Source organism: Taudactylus pleione, unplaced genomic scaffold (assembly GCF_031769625.1).
Source record: "Taudactylus pleione unplaced genomic scaffold, aTauple2 ptg000366l, whole genome shotgun sequence".
Taxonomy (NCBI): Eukaryota; Metazoa; Chordata; class Amphibia; order Anura; family Myobatrachidae; genus Taudactylus; species Taudactylus pleione.
In genome coordinates, this window is record NW_028284767.1 from 3,808,022 (window position 1) to 3,829,820 (window position 21,799).

The following is a 21,799-nucleotide window of genomic DNA, read 5'->3' on the forward strand; positions in this document are numbered from 1 at the left end:
ACTTCACATAAGAACAGTCCGTCTGCAGAGATGCAGAGTTCTGGGAAGACAATCATTAGGTTATGACTTTGCTTTGCCATTGCCCTCTATTTTGCACTCTATGTGTAAGTGTGTAGGAATTTATATTCTTTGGATAAATCAGTGACAAAGACCAAAAATGAATTCTGCCATGTGGTGTAAAATGGGGAACAGTTAAGGCCAAATTCTGTCAGCGAAACATTAGGCACATGTTCCACTGAGCATTTTTAAAATTGCTGACATCTCTAGGAATATCCTTTCATTCTCTCTGCACGCTTCTGTCTTGGTTTTCAGAACTCCTGGAACTAAGTACTCTCTGTAGGAAGGAAGGATTGTATGCTGTAATGCTATCTCTGCTTGTAACTGTCATTTCACTGTTTTTATTAATCTGATGTCAAGATAACAAGTGCCAGTCTCTACACAAAACAGCCAAGAAAGCTCTTTTGAGATCCTAAATAGAACAATGGTTCATGTTGCAGATTATGATTTATTCAGCTAAAATAAAGGTGTTGGTACTTTATAGGGTTTAATTGTTTTTAAAAAAAACAAAATGAGTAGATATATAAGTAGATACATAGGGTTTAATTGTTTACTTAACAGATTTAATTTATTGTCAACTAAATGATGAGACTGTGGGCCTGATTCAGAGGAGCACCAATGCAATGGTTACATGGTTGAGTGATTATTTGCTACTGTGTATACACCAACATTTCAGAAAACCCCTACGGCGCATGCGTTACACAGAGTTTGCGCACACAGGTTCTGTTGCAATCAGGACAGACAGTATCAGTGACTGGGAGGTGGCTAGAAGTGATCGTAAAGAAAGTCTGTCTGATGGGTGTGTGATGGGAGTGTCACAGGGGTGTCAGTGAAAGCGTCTGTGTTCCCAAAATGCACAGCAGCAACCACAGAGGCCACATAGCTGGTGTAGGTGTATATAGTGTGCGCGATGGTGACGGGTAAAGAATCGCCAGCGGCTTACGGCATGCAGAGCAGCTAAAAGTGGGCGTGTCAGTCCTTGTACAGTCAGAAGCAGGCTACTACACCAAGGGGAGGGGCTTATACCAGCATTTCCATATTATCACAGCTACAACTCCAGCAACAGACGCAAGAACAGACGCAGCAGCTTCCACCTCTGACACAGGCCTTGTGTGTCTGTACAAAAGTGTGAGTATAGGTAAAAAGTTAACTAAATATGTCAAATGGATTTGTGGATAGGCCTATGTTACATTTTTTACCCTCCTACAGTGGCAAATGCGGGATTTCTAGATTGGCATTTTCAAACACTGGGTTAAATATGGTAGAATCATTAAGTGATGCTCATTAACAGTATATTTCATTTATTTATTTATTTTTTACAAAGAAATTCACATAAAACCGCAAACTAACCTCATGGCTGTCAGCTGCATGTCTTCCAGCAACGTCTGCGGATCATGGGCCTGATTCATTACTGATCGCAACTGCGATTACGCACGCAGTCCCGCTGTGAAAATATGCTAATGGTTGCGATGCTATGCCATCGCAGCCCAACATAAAGACGCCCACTTCCCCATACACACATCTGTAATACATTGCAAGTCTGCGAAAGTAACAAGTAACATCGCAGCCTCACGCACACGGTCAGACCTTACTCAGAAATTGCTAACCTCGTCGCACGCAGTGAGAGCTGAAGCTGCGTATGACATCACAATGATTAATTTATGTACACCCTTGTAATGGTGCTTAAATGCACTGGCACGCCTGCATTTCAACGACCATCCCCCGTCACCACCCCCATATGCTCACTTCCTGTCAATCACTCTGCGATGGGTCTGCGTAGTCACTACGACCGCAGTGGTGCTTTCGTGCACTGCGATGTATACGCATGCGCAGTTCGCAACAATCGGCCACCTGCGTATGTAATCACAGTTACAATACGTAATGAATCAGGCCCTATATTCCTTCTTCCGCTGCACTTGGGCTACAGGTCCTCTCCTACCGTGATCTCTCCACCAGTACATGTGATCTGTCAAATGTAACCAACAGAAGCACTTTTCTTCACCAAGGACACTCTCCCAGATTTCTCCCCACAATTCTCCTCTTTCTACCCAACTCTATCATTTGTCCCATGTGCTCTCTCTCCTTAAAGCTCTATCCTGTTCTTTTCTGTCTCTAGCTCTCTATTCTCTCCTAGCTTTCTTTCTGGTCTTCCCTTTAAGGAGGAGATGTATCAAACCTAGCAACCAATCAGCATCTAGCTTTCATTTTATATAGCACAAACTATAAAATGGCAGAAGATCATTGCTTGCTATGAATATTTTTTTTCTCTAGAATGTTTGATACATCTCCCCTTAATTGTTAACGTTGTCTCCTTTTTGTCTCTCTTTTATTTGTTATTCCCCTACTAGAGTATGCCGCTTCTCCTCTCAACCTGAGTTCTCTTTTCTTCCCCATTACGGTGGCTACTGTGATTGGCCACACATGCTACCTTTTAGCAGGATGGATAGGAGAGGAGCAGTAGTAGAAAAAGCTCCTTTTTCCCCCATTCACTTTCAAAGTGACAAGAGCAGAAGCTCAGGACAATCATGGCAGCTCCAGCTCACAGAAGCCAATCATCGGCCCCTGTAAACTTGCTCTCACTGGCCGCTGCAAATCTGCAGTCTCCTAATGATTGTCATGTGCAAGACCTTGAGGTGTACTTTAATGACTTGGTCACATGACCTAACCCAGCCAAGATCCCACCTTTCCATATTTAAGCCTATTTAAACCAGCTTAGTACTTCTCATCATTGGCTCCTGCTGTTCCTTGTGCTTGGGATCTTCATCCAGTTTCTTTCTACCTGTTATCGAGTGTCTCCTTTCCTGCTCCAATGTTGGTGATATCCTATTGATTCCTGCCTCAATTTTCTGAAATTTTTCTGATCTTAAAAGCAAGCTTTTTCACCAGCTTCTGCACTTAAGCAACCTTACATACTCTAGTTAAGCCATTCTTTCTCAAAGTACACTATGTAGACAAAAGTGATTGTACACCCTCGCGTAAACTGGTTTGGCATGGGTACACTAGTTGTAATGCATGGTCACATTAACTCTGAGAAGTATAGAGATGTTCTCAATAACTCTGTGCTCCCTACATTGTGGCAGTTCTATGGAAATAACCAATGTTTTTATCAGGACGACAATATCACCTGTCATGTTTCCAGGGCAACATTAGACTGGTGTACAGATAATTTGGTAACCCAGATGGACTGGCCAGCTCAGAGTCCAGATCTTAAACCCATTGAGAACCTCTGGGATGAATTGGAGCGATGGGTGCATTCTAGGCCGACTCGACCGTCTTCAGTGTCACAGTTGGTCACTGTACTTAAGGTGGAATGGCAAAAAATACCACCTGCTGTTGTCCAGGAACTTGTGGACAGTTTGCCAAGAAGGAGGTCTGCAGTAATCTGTCACGACCAGGGTTTTGCGGCATGGAGGTTTGCGGCCCTTACCGGTGAGGGCACTGTTGCCCGGTCCTTCTGTCGGGGGAGCTGGCATATGGAGACTGGCAATGGCTGTACGTAGAGGTCTGCCAGCATTGGGCCATCCAGGCAAGGGTAAGTCTAGTGGCATCTCTGCGTCACAGGTGTCTGGGTGCCACCATGTTATCTTTGACCATGTGACATAGCAGGCCAATCGTCTGTAGGTCACCTGCTCTCTCTGGCCTATCACGTTCCGCTACTGGGTACTTAAGGGTATTTGGAGCTCCCTGTAGTTGCCAGTACAACGTGTTCACAGCGTAGCTGTGAGAGAGAGTTCTCTGCGCTCCTGAACCTTAGACTTGTGCTCCAGTGCTTGCCCTAGCTCCTTGTCGGTCTCTGGCTCCCTGCAAAGACTGCACTGCTCTGCCTTGCCTTGCACTCCGCTGGAGATCAGCTTTGCACCTTCCACCAGACCCACTCCTGCCTGAACCTGTCTCCTCAGTTAACCCATTCCTGCACAGCCATCATCACAGCATTTCTAGATTTCCTTTTCAGCCATCATCACAGCATTTCCAGATATCCCCTTCAGCCACTATTCAGCAAACCAGGATTTCCACTTCACTTTCACAGTCTATCTGGATTCATCTCTGTCACTGATCTGGACATTCACTTACTCCCACTCACTACAGTTCCCTTCAGCCACATATATCAGTTTGTTTACTGGACTTTAGTTTATCTTGTTATTCATGTCTACGAACATTCACATTAAACAACCCACCTTTCAGTTTAAACTTGTTACGGTGTCTGCTCCTGTTTCCACCCTGGGTCCACAACAAACAGTCCTTAACAGTTTGCACTGGCCAAATGGATTCGGCTATTGGACAGGAGTCCAGAACAGATTTAATTAACGGCATGGCATGGCCTGGAGGGATTGGAGATCATGCAACAGCAAATAGCACAGTATATGCAAGAAATGGCACTCCGTCAAGATACTTTACAAGCTACACTAACTTCTCCAAGTATGCCTGCAGTTACTTCAGTCTCCACTTCTGAGGTATCTGCCTCTGGAGCTCCTCCTCATTTGTATTTACCTACACCTGCCAAGTTTGATGGCAATCCTAAACTGTCATGGATTTCTCAACCAGTGTGATGTACACTTTTCTTTGCAACCCTCCAATTTCCCTACTCCTAAATCCAAAGTGGCCTGTATTGTGTCGCTGTTGTCCTGCTCAGCCTTAGATTGGGTTCCTCCACTCTGGGAGCGATCAGATCTACTACTGGATAATTATCCAGAATTTTTAACATCATTGAGGAGGATTTTTAATGGGCCTGGAAGAACCACTTCTGCTTCATCCAGTATTATGAATCTGAAACAAGGTATCCGTCCTGACAGTCAGTACGTCATTCAGTTCCAGACGTTGGCATCAGAGCTCAGATGGAATGAAGAAGCCCTAACGTAGGCCTTCTGGCACAGACTATCGGATCGTATAAAGGATGACTTAGCCACTCGTGATTTACTCTCTAGTCTTAATGATCTAATTTCCCCCTGTAACAAGGTTGATATACGCTTTAGAGAGCGCCAAGCTGAGAAGCACTGAACTGATCATTTTAGGCCTCATCCTCAACCTTCTCCTACCTGTTCTCCTCCCTCTCTTACAGATGAAGAACTCATGCAGGTTAATCATACCCATCTTTCTAAAGAATGACAGAGACGCATTCAAAAGAGCTTTTGTCTATACTGTGGAGACATGGGTCACCTGGTGGCTTCCTGTACCCGCAAGCCAGGAAACGTCCATTCCTAACTAGTCCCGGGGACACTCAGTTAGGAGTAATACTTCCGTCCCCAAAGCAAAATTACCCTGTCATGTCAATAGCTCTAGACATTAAGTCTAGTCCTGCATTTGTATCTGCCCTCCTGGATTCTGGGGAAGCAGAAAATTTCATGTCCTCTCGTTTGGCAGATAAATTACAAATTCCTTGCATCACCTTGGATCCTACTATCTCCTTGACCTCTATCGATGGTAGACCTATTTCTAATGGAACTGTCTAAAAGAACCCAATCTATTCTAGTTCGTATTGTAGCCCTTCATGTTGAACATATCACCTTCTTAATCATACCCAAGGATTATACTCGGATACCCATGGCTGCGTAAGCACAATCCCAGAATTGATTGGAACACTATGCAGGTTCTGTCATGGAGTGAGGAATGCAAGGGGTCTTGTCTTCCGAAGATTCGACCTGTGAGAAAATTCAGATGTCAGAGGCCCCGTCTATACCTAAAGAATATCATTCATTTACCGATGTTTTCTACGAAAAACAAGCAAACATCTTACCTCCTCATAGAGAATGGGATTGTCTTATCGATTTGTTGCCTGGGAAGACACCTCCCCGTGGTCGGACCTATCCGCTGTCCCTACCATAAACCGACGCCATGTCGGAATACTTCCAAGTGAACTTAAAAAGGTATTTACCCTACCATCTACATCACCTGCTGGAGCTGGATTCTTCTTTGTTTCTAAAAAAGATGGAGGCCTGAGGCCGTGTATAGATTATAGAGGCCTGAATGATATTACAGTAAAAAACAGATACCCTCTACCATTGATCATCAAATTATTTGACAGAGTCAAGGGATCCACTATATTTTCTAAATTAGATCTCTGAGGTGCATACAACCTCATCTGTATCAGAGCAGGTGACGAGTGGAAAACAGCATTCAACGCAAGAGACGGTCATTTTGAATACTTGGTCATGCCGTTCGGGCTGTGTATCGCACCTGCTGTTTTTCAAGGATTTGTCAACGAGATCTTTAGGGATCTCTCATATGTCTCAGTTGTTGTCTATTTAGATGACATTTTGATTTTTTTCATCTTCTCCTGAGGAACAACATAATCATGTCAAAGAAGTCTTGTCTCGTCTGAGGAAGAACCAACTGTATTGTACATTGGAGAAATGTGTGTTCGGTGTACCAAGTATTCCATTTCTTGGATATTTCATTTCAGGATCGGGTTTAGAAATGGACCCAAAAAAAGTCCAAGCAATACTGGATTGGTCCCGTCCCACGTCTTTGAAAGCCATCCAGAGACTTCTTGGTTTCTCCAATTACTATCAGTGTTTTATCAAAGTATTCTCCTCTATGATGGCTCCCATCACAGCCCTAACTCGTAAAGGTGCCAACCGTGCTCTGTGGCCTCCTGAGGCAGAGACAGATTTTCAACTTCTCAAGCAAGGCTTTATAACAGCTCCAGTTTTGAGACAACCAGAGACCAATAGGCCCTTTTTACTGGAAGTGGATGCTTCATCTGAGGCAGTGGGAGCTGTCTTCTCCCGACGTTTTGAGGATAACCGGATTCACCTGTGTGGTTTCTACTCAAAGAAATTGCCAAAAGAAATTATGCCATAGGCGAACAGGAGCTATTAGGAGTCAAACTGGCCTTAGAGGAATGGCAGTACCTCCTAGAGGTCGCTAAGTTCCCTTTTACTGTTTTTACAGACCACAGGAATCTTCTTTTTCTGAAAAATATTCAATGTGTAAGTCCTGGTCTGGCCCGATGGGCAATATTTTTTGCCCATTTTTGTTTTACCCTGTCATATCGCTCTGGGGCTCTCAGTCAGAAGGCCGACGCCTTGTCACTGTTCACTGATAGTGGTCCAGGATCACTGCAGAATACACCCGTGCTGGAGTCAAAGGTGTTCATCACTATATAACTGCAACCACCTGTTGGGAAGACCTTTGTGGCCCCAGAGTTGAGGAAACAGTTGCTGACGTGGGCCCACTCATCTAATTTTGCTGGTCATTCAGGCATTTGTAAGACCTTGGAGTTCCTGAAGAGATCTTACTGGTGGCCATCAATGAAAACCAAGTTAACTGAATTCATCTCATCTTGTACCCAGTGTGCCCAGCATAAGTCTCCTCAACAGTCTCCAACCGGTGAATTGGTGCCTCTTCCCATACCATCTCGTCCATGGACACATCTGTCCATGGAGTTTGTGACAGACCTGCCAAATTCTAATGGATATACCACCATCTGGGTTGTAGTGGATCGTTTCTCCAAGATGGTCCATTACATTTCGCTAGAGAAGTTACCCTCGGCACCTGATTTGGCTCACTTGTTTGTCGACTATATATTTCTCCTTCATGGACTCCCTTCAGAAATCATCTCAGACCGGGGTGTCCAATTCGTGGCAAAATTCTGGAGAGCCCTCTGCTCTGTCCTGCAAGTGAAACTTAACTTTTCCAAGGCCTATCACCCTCAAAGTAATGGGCCCACTGAGAGGGTGAACCAGGACCTCGAGATTTTCATGAGAATCTTTATGTCCTCATCCCAGGACAATTGGTCGGAGTCCCTTCCCTGGGCCGAATTTGCGCACAACGCATCATACCATTCTTCTACTAACCAAACTCCTTTCTTCATTGTGTATGGTCTTCATTCTAGGGTCCCTGAGTTCCGAAGTTTACCCACCATTGATGTACCAGCTGTGGATGCCACTGTATGGAACTTTTGCTTCAGTTTGGGCTCAGGTGCGAGCTGCTCTTGGGAAAACCTCCTGGCGACACAAGGGCCAGGCTTAGGAAATGAAGAAAAGTTCCTCAGATGCGGGTCAGGGATCAAATATAGCTTTCTACCTGCAATCTTCACCTCAGAGTACCAGCTATGAAGTTTGCCCCCCCGTTTATTGGAGCATACTCCATTACAGAAATAATCAATCCAGTCTTCTATCATCTTCAGCCTCCTGTCTTATTTGAAAATTCCTAATTAATTTCATATATCTCTCCTCAAGCCATTAGTTCTTAATACATTTCTCAGTGTTCTCGCTGTTCCACCCAGGATCCAAACTGAAAAAGGGGTGGAATTTGAGGTGTCTCAGATTCTGGATTCTCGTATCCGTCATGGTCATTTGGAAACAGTCCAGACAATCTCCCCATAAGAATAAGAAAGAGGGCACCAAAGATTCTATTGACAGAAGGGCCTCATTGCAAAAAACACCAATATACAAAAAATTGCAGTTAACCTACCAACAATATATGACAAAGTTACATACACAAACAATAATAGGGAACAAAGTAAATACAACAGGAATCAAACAAACAGAAAATCTACAGGAATCAGACGTAGAATCCACTATTGACACATCCTTCTCTACATATAGCCTAGATGGAAGTGATGAGTATGACACCCTAGCAAGGCAATCACTTGAACAAGGATTTACCATTACAATACCAGAAATCGAAACAAATAAGGAAGCAATATGGGGAAACATTTTTTTAGAGCAAGAAATGGGACTGAGTCCCTGCAACACCAAAGACAAAACTCAAAAACGCAAATTAGACATACTAGAAGGGGGTGCAGAGGAGGAACAAACACCAGGAGAAAGACCACCAAAGCAATCCAACATGTCCCCTCTGATAACGGAATCATAAATTTAAGTAGTACACAACTAACACCGACTCAAGTAACACTTTTAAACAAAGGATTGAAATTTGCACCCACAGCCAAACTTAACAAATTTCAAACATACCTTGATTTACATAAATTCACAAGAAAACTCACACTAGCCAAGTATCATATTAACAACACGTATACCCAGAATCAGCAACAAGACATATACAAACACACAGATCTTAGGCCCAAGTCAAAATTCTACCCCTTACAATCAAAGGGCCATCTCATCAATAGCTTTGAATCCCTAGTCACAAAAGACATTGATCGCATACAGACCAATTATAAGGGGACAACTATGAATATCACAAAAGCAGAAAGACAGGCATTACAAGAATTAAGTACCAACACGAATATTGTCATTAAACCAGCCGATAAAGGCGGGAGCATAGTCATTCTAAATACTTCAGACTATAACAAAGAATCAAGTAGGATTCTAAGTGACAGTTCCACGTACGAACCATTGGAAAGGGATCCTACAGCCAAATATCAGAAAACCCTAAAAGATCTACTCAGGGCAGGTCATGATAGAGGGATATTGACTAAAAAAGAACATGAATACCTTAATAGAACACATCCAGTAATACCAGTATTTTATTATTTGCCAAAAGTCCATAAAAACATAGACCATCCACCAGGACGACCAATAATATCCGGAATCAATTCCATATCTGCCAATTTGTCCAGATATATTGATACTTATCTACAACCATATGTCAGAAAACAAAGATCATTCTTACAAGATACCACAGACATACTGACTATTCTACAAGAGGTAAAGTGGAGAGATAACCTATGGCTGTGTACTAGTGACGTCACGTCACTGTACACAGTCATAGACCACACAAAGGGACTAGAAGCTGTGAAACATTTTCTTGCCCAAGACTGCACACTACAAGCGGAACAAACACAATTTATCACCGATTCCATTGACTATATTTTACATCACAATTATTTCTGGTTTGGAGGGAAGTATTACTGCCAGAAAACTGGTACCGCCATGGGAACCAGATTCGCACCGAGTTATGCGAATCTCTATATGAGTTATTGGGAAAACAATTACATCTGGTCCGGGCATGACTTCGGCGCGGGTCTGGTCCTATGGCGGCGCTTCATAGATGATGTATTCTTCATCTGGGAAGGTGATGAGGACTCACTCACTAGTTTTTTGGCACACATTAACCACAACAACTATAATCTGATATTTACCACTGATTACAACCATAGCAGTGTCAACTTTCTAGATATAACCATATACATAGAAAATCACCAACTTCACACGAGAACATACACTAAACCGGTTGACGTGAATAGTTATATCTTGTCAACAAGTGGACACCACCATAATTGGCTCAAAAGCATCCCGATTAGTCAATTCACCAGAATTAGACGGAATTGCACCCAATTACATGAGTTCAAGACACAAAGCCAAAATTTGAAGGAACAATTTCTAGCCAAACAGTATGACATGAAGGGAGTAGAGGAAGCATACCACAAAATAGAAAATACGGAGAGGCAATCACTACTCAAATACAAAAATAGAAAAACTGATGACAATAATCGTTTTAAAACTGCATTTATTACTAAATTCAGTAGGGACACTAAGCAACTTCAGAAGATTTTGAACAGACATTGGCACATTCTGAAGGAAGACAATGTTCTCTCAGAATTGCTACCAGCCAGACCACAAATGATATACAGAAAAGCCTCTGACCTAAAACAAAAATTGGTTAAAAACCATATCAAGACCCATTCCGCTAGACAAATGACTTTAGGGAACACAGGGATTAAGGAAGGATTTTATCCATGTGGTACTTGCATAAATTGTAGAGAAGGATTCAGTAGCATTAAAAGAATTGAAGAATTTACATCCAGTACCACTAACAAGACATACAGAATACAACAACATATTAGCTGCAACAGTACAGGGGTTATTTATCTGATAGAATGCCCCTGCGGCATTCAATATGTGGGTCGGACCAAACGGATCCTGAAAACCCGCATATCTGAACACCGCCGCAATATAAGGAAGGGACTAGAAACTCACTCCCTCTCGTTACATTTTAAAGAAGCACATAGACAGGATCCCAAAGGGATGAGATACATAGGGATTGCATGCATGGAAAATAACTGGAGAGGAGGAGATTTTGAGGGTACACTGAACAAAGAGGAATTAAAATGGATCTACACATTAAAAACCTTTATACCACAAGGTCTGAATGCAGACAATGAAGTTAGGTCTATTATAATGCAATAATCTACCCATAAACTTCTCCTGTCAAATTATGTAATACCCATTTCTGCTTGGATAATAGAGATGGATATATATGCATACTTGCAATATTTTGATACCATCTAGACAATAAACAATAATGGAATAGTAAACGACATTCATACTGTGAACAATTAATTAGCCCACAGATAAGATGGCCGCTACTACAATATGGTCATTTTTACCACAATAAAGATGGCTGCTAATATAGAGTATTTAAGCCACACACAAGATGGCGCACTTTAACCCCTGAGGAAGGCTGTATAGCCGATACGCGTTGGGAGGACACTTGCTATTTTTATCAAGAGACAACTTTACACACTGTCGAGTCCAACTCCTGAAGTCTCCTCGTGGCGCCGGGTTGAGCCACCGCTACGGAACTGCTGAGCCTGGGCGAGTGCGCGATCTCGCGAGAGTTCACTACCCGGAAGTCTCGCAGACCCACGGTGAGGACTCTGCTTCCCAGTCAGCGCGTGTATCCACGTGCGCTGACAGACATAGCGGAACGAGGGACCGGAAGACAGAAGACCTAAGTGGATGTCGCCCACCCGGAGGTGAGCAGAAAAGGACGCTGAGGGTAAGTTTGTGCACCTGGGGGATACAGGATGCCGCCCCGCCAGACACAATCTTTCAACACCCCGCGTACACCACCAGACAATCACCATCTATATAGCAGTAAGACCATTGGTGACCACAAACAGTTCACAATTTTCTTAAATATTATAGAATACCTATTACACACCCAGGACATTGACTCTGAGACCAATACCCTATCGATACTTACAGTCCTGGTTTATTCATAGGTATCTATACTCACTCAGAACAGTGCACTTCTATAAATCAATATATGAGGGCATGTGTGACCCTGATTTTTACAATGAATAAATACATACCAAGCACATTATATTAGTCTGTGCAGCATATTTATTTCCATCTCTATCACATTGAGTGCAGCACTGAATAGGTGTAGCACTGATTCACATCTAATTATACAGTATATCCATCCTCATTTAATTTTATTACAATCCTTCCATCGCACCAGTGTAGCGCCAACCTAAATTGATACTGTATTCATTTGCAATACCTGCTTGATTGGAGAGGCTATGGTCCGGAAAAGCATTGTTGGACCAGAGCTGAGGACGTCCACGCTCCCAAACTCTGCTGCAAATTCCACTTGACTCATCCCAAAAAGCCTGGAAGGTGTCCTGAGGCCACCCGTAAGGAGGGGGGTACTGCACGACCAGGGTTTTGCGGCATGGAGGTTTGCAGTCCTTACCATTGAGGGCGCTGTGGCGCGGTCCTTCTATTGGGGGAGCTGGCATGTGGAGACTGGCATTGGCTGTACGCAGAGGTCTGCCAGCATTGGGCCATCCTGGCAAGGGTAAGTCTAGCGGTGTCTCTGCATCACAGGTGTCTGTGCGCCACCATGTTGTCTTTGGCCACGTGACATAGCAGGCCAATCATCTGTAGGCCACCTGCTCTCTCTGGCCTATCACGTTCCGGGTACTTAAGGGTGTTTGGAGCTCCCTGTAGTTTCCAGTGCAATGTGTTCACAGCGTAGCTGTGAGAGAGAGTTCTCTGCACTCCTGAAATCTAGACTTGTGCTCCGGTGCTTGCCCTAGCTCCTTGTCGGCCTCTGGCTCCCTGCAAAGCCTGCAGCGCTCTGCCTTGCCTTGCACTCTGCTGGAGATCAGCCCTGCACCTTCCACCAGACCCACTCCTGCCTGAATCTGTCTCCTCAGTTAACCCTTTCCTGCGCAGCCATCATCACAGCATTTCTGGATTTCCTTTTCAGCCATCATCACAGATATCCCCTTCAGCCACTATTCAGCAAACCAGGATTTCCACTTCACTCTCACAGTCTATCTGGATTCATCTCTGTCACTGATCTGGACATTTGTTTACTCCCACCCACTACAGTTCCCTTCAGCCACATACAGTATTATTATCTTATTATTCATGTTATTGATTCCTAATAGATGTTAGTTGCTATTTAGCGCTGCAAGTCGCTTAAGAATGAATTGCGTTCCAGTCCAATCGTGTGGTTCCAAAGCACAAAAAGTTATTTATGTAATGAAAAAGTAACAAGGTGAAAGAATTAACAATTAGAGTAAAAATCAATCAATAATAGTACAAGCCAATACATACGCATGCGCACTGGTCCCAGTATACAGTCATCAATCCAGAAGTCTGTGATCATCAAAGAGGATGTCTGAACACTGGGATCGGGACGCAGTTTATATACCTTACAGAGTTCTACGTTAACAAAGGAACTAGCTTACAGGTTTCCATTGGTTCTTGCTTCTGGATAATCTGATCATTGGTTGATTCATATGGTGTCATCAGAGGCATGTCTCAGTTCTCCAACGTAGTGGCTGAGACAGAATCAGTGTAAAATTAGCTTGGAGCGACGCCATCTTGCAAATGGAAACCAGACTCCATGTTAAAAATAAGAATCTGCACAACGCCATTTTAAGTTAAAACTCACGAGCTAAGTACAGATGGCAATGTTTTTGGTAATCCCTTTAGAAGCCATGACAGGCCCATTCTGGAGACAACCTTGCATAGAAATATACCAAAACAAACACAGTATCAGTTAGCAACTAGAAAAACAGCTTCCTGAGAAAAGGAAATAGAAAAAAACAATACACCAGGAACTCAGTTCTCTTTGTGTAGTTTCCTGCCGTACAACTGGTTAATACTAGCTACAACACTGCATATAGATACTAACATTCAATGCAATAACTCCCTAACATCCATAACTAGCGGACGCAAGATGCGACTCCTTTGCCAATAGGAACGGGAGTCTGCAAATAAACAGGGATTTAGTATGATACAAAACATGACATGTCCACTATGTTCTAAACCTTAGATCTCATTTAAGTACATTTTACATTATAATTATTAGTCAACAATACCTTTAATAACACTGGTTATTAACTATTGTGAATAGGAACCATCTTGCACATATGCGTCCGCATATTCGCTTCTGTGTGTTGAAATAGCAACTATATACAAATGAGCGTCCATGTGTAAGTATTGTGCGTACGCACAGGGCGTCCATGTATATAAGTATATATACATTTATATGTGTGTGCGTTATGTGCATCAGTGTATGTGTGTGTTGTGCATACGCAGTTTAGCGCATCGGATTGTGCGATGCAAAGTAGCATCATGAAAATGCATCATTAGACATAGACAATTAGATCGTCAGATAATAATTGTGTGTGATCATAACCAATTATTTGACTTTGACAGTTTACCCTTTGATAGCAAACATAAACTACCACCTACTCTTCTTAACCTCCTTAGTCATGCATAATAAATTATTATTCAATGTTCTAGACAGGGTGACACAATTTGGTCACTGAACCGTCAATAATGCGTTTCCAGAAAGGGTAAAACAACCCTTATACACACTCAGCGGATCTATAGGGGACCATTGGTAAGATGTGGGACCTCATCGAACCTATAAAGGAAGTTTGGGGGAACTGAGCCTACATTATCTAGGATGTTTAATGGAACATTTTACAATATTTTATCATACATGACCAAGCCTATTCACATGTTATTTATCTGATGGCACATTCAATTTCAGGATTGTAATGCAGTTCTTTATTAACCTTAGTACCTATACCACCATCACTCACCATCATCATAATTTAATTTTCACAATTTACCCTGGTGTTACATTTTCCACTTTTTACCACAGTAAGAACACATCTGATGCATAAGCCAATTATTTAGATGACAACAAGTATAAGAATAAGAAGCTTACCTACACTAGCAATCATCTCCTGTACCCATTCTCCCAGACCGGTGAATCATTTTACAGGGCTTAACCATGGAAACCATTTCTCTACCTTTACCTCTGTCTCATACAGTGAAGCATTATAGTTCTTCCGAAACTCCCACTTCAGTTGTAGGATTTCATCCATTTTCCGGTCTATCATCTCTTTGGGGGTCATTAGTATTATTGGTGTCAAAGCTGATTTAGTGGCTGAGACAGAATCAGTATAAAATTAGCTTGGAGCAACGCCATCTTGCAAATGGAAACCAGACTCCATGTTAAAAATAAGAATCTGCACAACGCCATTTTAAGTTAAAACTCACGAGCTAAGTACAGAAGGCAATGTTTTTGGTAATCCCTTTAGAAGCCATGACAGGCCCATTCTGGGGACAACCTTGCATAGAAATATACCAAAACAAACACAGTATCAGTTAGCAACTAGAAAAACAGCTTCCTGAGAAAAGGAATTAAAAAAAACAATACACCAGGAAATGTGGGTGTTTTTGCATGTAAAGGGAAAGACCCCACATGTGTACAGGTGTAGCTGAGGCAATTGTAATATGGCCCAGACACTTGAATTTGACTGAAGGAACAATGGTAAGAAATCTGCTCTTTTAAACTCACTGTCAGACAGGCTGGCACCAGCATGGTTTGGGGTCTCCACCCTGTTTGAGAGTGAAGCTCACTGCCCATAACACATTTGCATTGCAGCTTAAAAAAATGTTAGTAAGAAATGATATATATATATATTGTGACACAGTCAGGTCAGGGGGTCCCTCTCCTGGGTAGAAGGACTCCTTTCTTACACACACCCACAGCAGCAGGGAAACAGCACACCAGTCTGGATGCAAGTACAAGATGGTCAGCGCCAGTCTTTATTGTACAATGTCAGAAACAACATAAAGAAAACATAAACATAAATCCTAGCCCTGTCGGGGCACTAACTTCACAGGTAGTTCCCTCACTACCAGAACCTGGCAGGGCCTAATGCCCTCACCAGCAACAAAGCACAGCACAGTACTTACAAATAGGGTTTTTCAAGTGTCTCTGAGCAAACTCCCTGCCTGCTCTCCCAGGTGAGACACTCAGCCCTAAACACACTAGGCTTCGAGAAACAAAACCTGGAGTGGCCGTGGGTGGAGCCCTCCCTCTCCTCTCACCCACAACCCCCAGGTCCCAAACCGGCTTTTCAAAAAGCCGAGACTCAAGCCTGCTTCACTGCAGACTTTCTCCTGGGGATTTAAAACACATGAGACAGAAATCTGGGATAAATGTCCCTGTCACAGACCACTTTACCAGTGATCCTATCACTTATCCCCCCCCTTTGTTTCGACCTATGGGGTGGAACAACTGAAGCCCCCAAACAATGAACGTGTGACAACGCGTCTGCTTTAGACAACAGGCCCCCTGGCCTGTGTTCCACTGAAAATTTAAAAGTTTGTAACGCCAAGAACCATCTCGTAATTCTCGCATTACTGTCCTTATTTTCGGACATCCACTTCAAAGGGGCATGGTCAGTGATCAATTTGAAGTTTCTACCAACCAAGTAGTACCTGAGAGCCCCTAACGCCCACTTTATGGCCAACGCCTCCTTCTCCACTGTGGCATCAGGTAGGCATCGAATTTTGAAACACTGCTCAACTTTCGGAAGTCATTGCAGAAACGCACACTCCCGTCGGGCTTTGGAATCAACCCAATGGGACTTGACCATTCACTATGTGATTCTTCAATAACCCCTAACTCTAGCATATTTTTAATTTCTTTCGACACCGATTCTCTTTGTGCTACTGGCAACCTATAGGGCTTTAGATTTACTGGAGGGGGCTCGGTCGGCCGACAGTACCGTTCTATCTTTCCAGGGCTTTAACAGATTTATATGGTATATCTGTTCCGGCTTTCTTTTCCCCGGCTGGTAAACTTTGTAATTGACCTGTCCCACTCTTTCTAAGATTTCAAAGGGCCCTTGCCATTTAGCCAAAAGTTTATTTTCCACAGTGGGAACCAACACTAACACTCTGTCCCCAGGAGCAAAGCTGCGTAACCAAGCATTGCGGTTGTATATCCTCTGCTGTGCCTGTTGAGCCTGTTCCAGGAGCTCTCTCACTATCGGCACCTCTATAATAGGCAATGGAACTAGTGGACCCTTAAAATGTGGTCTGGGAGCATAATACTGACACTCAGGGCAGGATGCGCAAAAGTCAGATACCTCTTTATGGAGCCCGGGCCAGAAAAACCTCTGCATTATTCGCTCAGTGGTTTTCTCTACCCCTAGATGGCCTGCCGTTATATGACCATGGGCCAGATCCAACACTGTTCTTCTGTAGGCTTTGGGAACTATTTGTTGTTCCACAATATCTTCCCCCTTCTTAGTCACCTGATATAACAAATCCTGACACATTGCCATGTGGGGATAGGACAAAGGACTATCAGGGTCTACGGGTTTACCATCAACTACTTTTACATTCTCCCTGGCTTTTACCAAAGTAGGGTCATTCAACTGCTCCACGGCAAAGACCTCTCTTCTGACCTCTAAATCAGGCAGACGATCAACTGGACCAACAACACGTCCCACCTCAATGGGAGGCACATCAGTTGGCGGGCCACCGTCACGCTCCGCATTCTCTAGTTCGCCAATCATAGTAGAAAAAGGGAGTACCTCTGACTCAGAAGAAACTCCCTCCTCCACTACATCGACAACCTTCTCAAATGGATCAGGGTTGTTCACTTCTGGAACAAAACGGCTTTCCCACAACTTCCAGAAGTGAGCAAAGTCTCTCCCCAATATTGCATCGCACATCAGACCATGCACCAAACCCACAGAAACTATAGCCGAACCACATGGTGTCTCGATGTTCACCTCGGCAGTAACATAATATCGAGTATCCCCATGTATGCAGGTCACACCAACAGTTTTCCCTGTATGCCTCAAGGGGTTCACCAGCTCAGCTTTTATAAGTGTCACCAAGCTACCAGAGTCTAACAGTGCCTCTACTCGGTTGCCATCTACAGTGAGTACACACATGTGCTTACCAGTCTCAGCCTGCCGGTCAGCCGTACAGGCTGTCTGTGCAAAGAAAGACCCCCTGCGGTAGACATGAGCAGTATCACATTGCATAGGTTCAGTTGTAAGTGAACAATTAGCGGAAATATGGCCGAAGTCACCACACCGGAAACACTGAATCATATTAATGTCTGGTCGTTTACGGGGCAAGAACCTTCCTGGCCTGGCAGGCCTGTCTCCAGGTTCTACACCCTCAGTCTTAGGTACATCCCACCGCCCAGCACCCTTCTCCCCTGGAACAGTCTTACCAGTGTCTGTGGGAGTTCGCCGGTGCGCCATCGGGGCTCGGTGGGGCATACTCATCAGCTCCTCAGCCGCCACGTACCTCTCCACCAGCTCGACCAACTGGTCCGCGGACTTAGGGTCTGCATGGCTCACCCACTTGCGCAGAGTCGCAGGTAACGATCGCAGGTACCGGTCCATGACGACCCTTTCCACGATCTGTGGTCCCGTCAGCGTCTCGGGCTGTAGCCATTTTGAGGACAGATGGACGAGGTCATGCATCTGTGAGCGTGGAGGCTTGTCCATATGGAACTCCCAGCGGTGGACCCGTTGGGCACGAACAAAGGTGGTGACTCCCAAGCGAGTTAGAATCTCCTGTTTTAGTTTTTTATAGTCCTTGGCATCAGCCAGGCATAAGTCGAAATATGCTTTTTGTGGCTCCCCAGACAAAAAAGGTGCCACCAGACTTGCCCACTGCTCCTTGGGCCAACTCTCCCTTTCGGCCGTTCTTTCAAATGCGGCGAGATAGGCCTCCTCATCATCGCCCGAAGTCATCTTTTGGAGGAAGTGACTGGCTCGTACGGAGTGAGTGGTGGTGGGAGGACCAGTAGTAACATCTCTGGGCTGGACGACCAGGTGCTGTACCACCTCTTTTATGGCCTGGCTGTTTTCCGCTAAGGCCTGGCGGGTTTCCTCGATGGCGACCTGTTGTTGCCTCTGGGCTGTCTCCAAGGCCAACAGTTGCACCCTGGTGGATTCCTGCTGAGCCCTGGTAGATTCCTGCTGAGCCCAGGTAGCTTCCTGCTGAAGTTTGTTCGTCTCCTGCTGAGCTCTGGTAGATTCCTGCTGAAGTTTGTTTGTCTCCTGCTGAGCTGCTGTAGCTTGGAGCAAGGCCTTAATAATTTCCTCCATTTTGTCCTGGGGTGTAGGTTGGAAGCTGAACCTTGCCTCTCTGAGCATTGGCTGATGCCTCCTCTATGGGACTCCAAGGACACAGTGTTATTTCCACACTCACCAATTGGGTGTCTGTCCCTTTAATTTTTAAACGGAAAGTTTTCCTCTTGCTGCAACTTCAGTGTGTGTGGGTGCCCGCATTCTCCACCATATTGTGACACAGTCAGGTTAGGGGGTCCCTCTCCTGGGTAGAAGGACTCCTTTCTTACACACACCCACAGCAGCAGGGAAGCAGCACACCAGTCTGGATGCAAGTACAAGCTGGTCGGCGCCAGTCTTTATTGTACAATGTCAGAAACAACATAAAGAAAACATAGACATAAATCCTAGCCTAGACTAACTTCACAGGTAGTTCCCTCACTACCAGAACCTGGCAGGGCCTAATGCCCTCACCAGCAACAAAGCACAGCACAGTACTTACAAATAGGGTTTTTCAAGTGTCTCTGAGCAAACTCCCTGCCTGCTCTCCCAGGTGAAACACTCAGCCCTAAACACACTAGGCTTCGAGAACCAAAACCTGGAGTGGCCGTGGGTGGAGCCCTCCCTCTCCTCTCACCCACAACCCCCAGGTCCCAAACCGGCTTTTCAAAAAGCCGAGACTCAAGCCTGCTTCACTGCAGACTTTCTCCTGGGGATTTAAAACACATGAGACAGGAATCTGGGATAAATGTCCCTGTCACAGACCACTTTACCAGTGATCCTATCACAATATATATATATATATATATATATAATCCATCATAAATAAAATCGCATGCATAAACACCGCACATTGCGCACAGCTGCGCTGTTAACATGATGCACATTAGCGAATGCAAAATATCCTGCATGCGAACACTGTTTATTAGCTTCATGCATGCACATCTGCCCCAAATCAGATAAACCTAACTAGCGTCTTTTCCCAAACCCCTAATACTTACATAATGCAGACTCACATAAAAGGTTCCATAGCTTTAAAGTATAAGATCCAAGTTTTATTCATTTATTACAAATGCTGTGAAATAAAGGCTATTTTGGTATCTAAGGTTTAATACGTGATAAGTAAGCCGTGTTTGGTGTTATACTTATCTGCACTTTCTCAACAGCTTTCCGATATCATCGGTGTGAAGATCGCAACATGCATTCTCAACTTATGGACTGTAGAGATATAAAGCATCAAAATGTATTTTGTGAAACCAACAGCCTAGATTTGCATGCAGGGGGAATAGAGGAGACAATAGGCTGTCGGAATCAACCTGTTAAATGTCCTGTAACAAATGTACTGTGATGGGGAACCAATGGGATCAGCAACAAACCTCTCTATTGTGTTGTCTGTTTCTGTAAGGGTATAAATGTGTGTGTTGTGACCCCAGTCTGGAGTCTTCTTGCTGATTGCCGGAGGTTTCTTGCTGATGCCGGTATCTGGTCCAGAACGCGTGCGTATGTATAACTGTATCTTGGGTCTGTATAATTCTTTGCGCTAAATTGTACTTAGATCACAGCGTGTAACTGAATGTACTTTACTTGAATAATACTTTGTGCTTTGGAAACACATGTTCAAGGTTCTAAAGTCTTTATTTTACTGTATGACTGCGTATGCAAATAGCGTCAATTTTAGAGGTTTATAGGCAGGTTTTAGAAGATATAGGTAGGAGCGTTTAGAGGTTCAAATTCAGTATCCTTAGTTGGGGGCTCATAGTGTGAGGTCACTTACCTATTCACACGATAAATATACGGTTATCGATCTCTCAGCAAAGGGTGGAGTGGCCACACGCAGGGTTTACCTGCAATCACTCGATGCTGAGAAGTCGCTACCCATTATTGTGTGAGTCAAGGTACGCTGACTAGAATCCAGGGTGCTGCAGTATTGTGTACACGGCTGAGTCGCATTTGCGCGCGCAGTAAAGACGCACTTTTGCGTACGCAGCTAAAGGGTAAGTCATACGGTTGTGTAGTAGTCGCATTATTGTTTATGCGACTGGTCGCACAATAGCGTATATGTACTTCCGGTTGTGCTGCCACGTGTTTAAACAAAGCCGTTGAGTTTACATTATCAATTGTTGTCATTAACTGGGTTAACGTGTATATTTCTGCTCAGGAAAAAAGTGTGTAACTGTGAGTATTTGTTTAGGGTGTAACACGGGACCTATATGTTAAGGGTATCGTAGGACCCTTAAGTGCTAGGCGCAGGAAGTTGGCCTAGTGAATCGGTAGCAGCTTACCGTTTACTTTACACAAAGCAGGTGTATGGGTTGTTATTTTTGTTAGGGTTCGGCTCCCAGCGTGATTATAGTGTTCAGTAATCGATGTGTGTGATCTGTTAGGCTTAATTTAACCGCATAATTTTGGTTAGATTATGATTGTGAGCTGGTGAGAGGGTGGACGAAATCAAAGGGTGGAAAACAAAGGGTACTTTGCTGCCCCCTAGCGGTTTAAACGTAGTCAAAAAGGGATTTCTGCATGGGAGCAGCTTTTCTCCCATAGGTGAGTGGAGGCGTCTAGAGGTCCTCCATAGGGTTTGTGGATACACCCTTTTTCAAAGGCGTCCGCAGGTAAGTGAAAGTATCTTGATTGTCTTTCACCAGTTTAAATCTTTATTGAAAAACGTAGGAGTTGTCTCAAGATGGG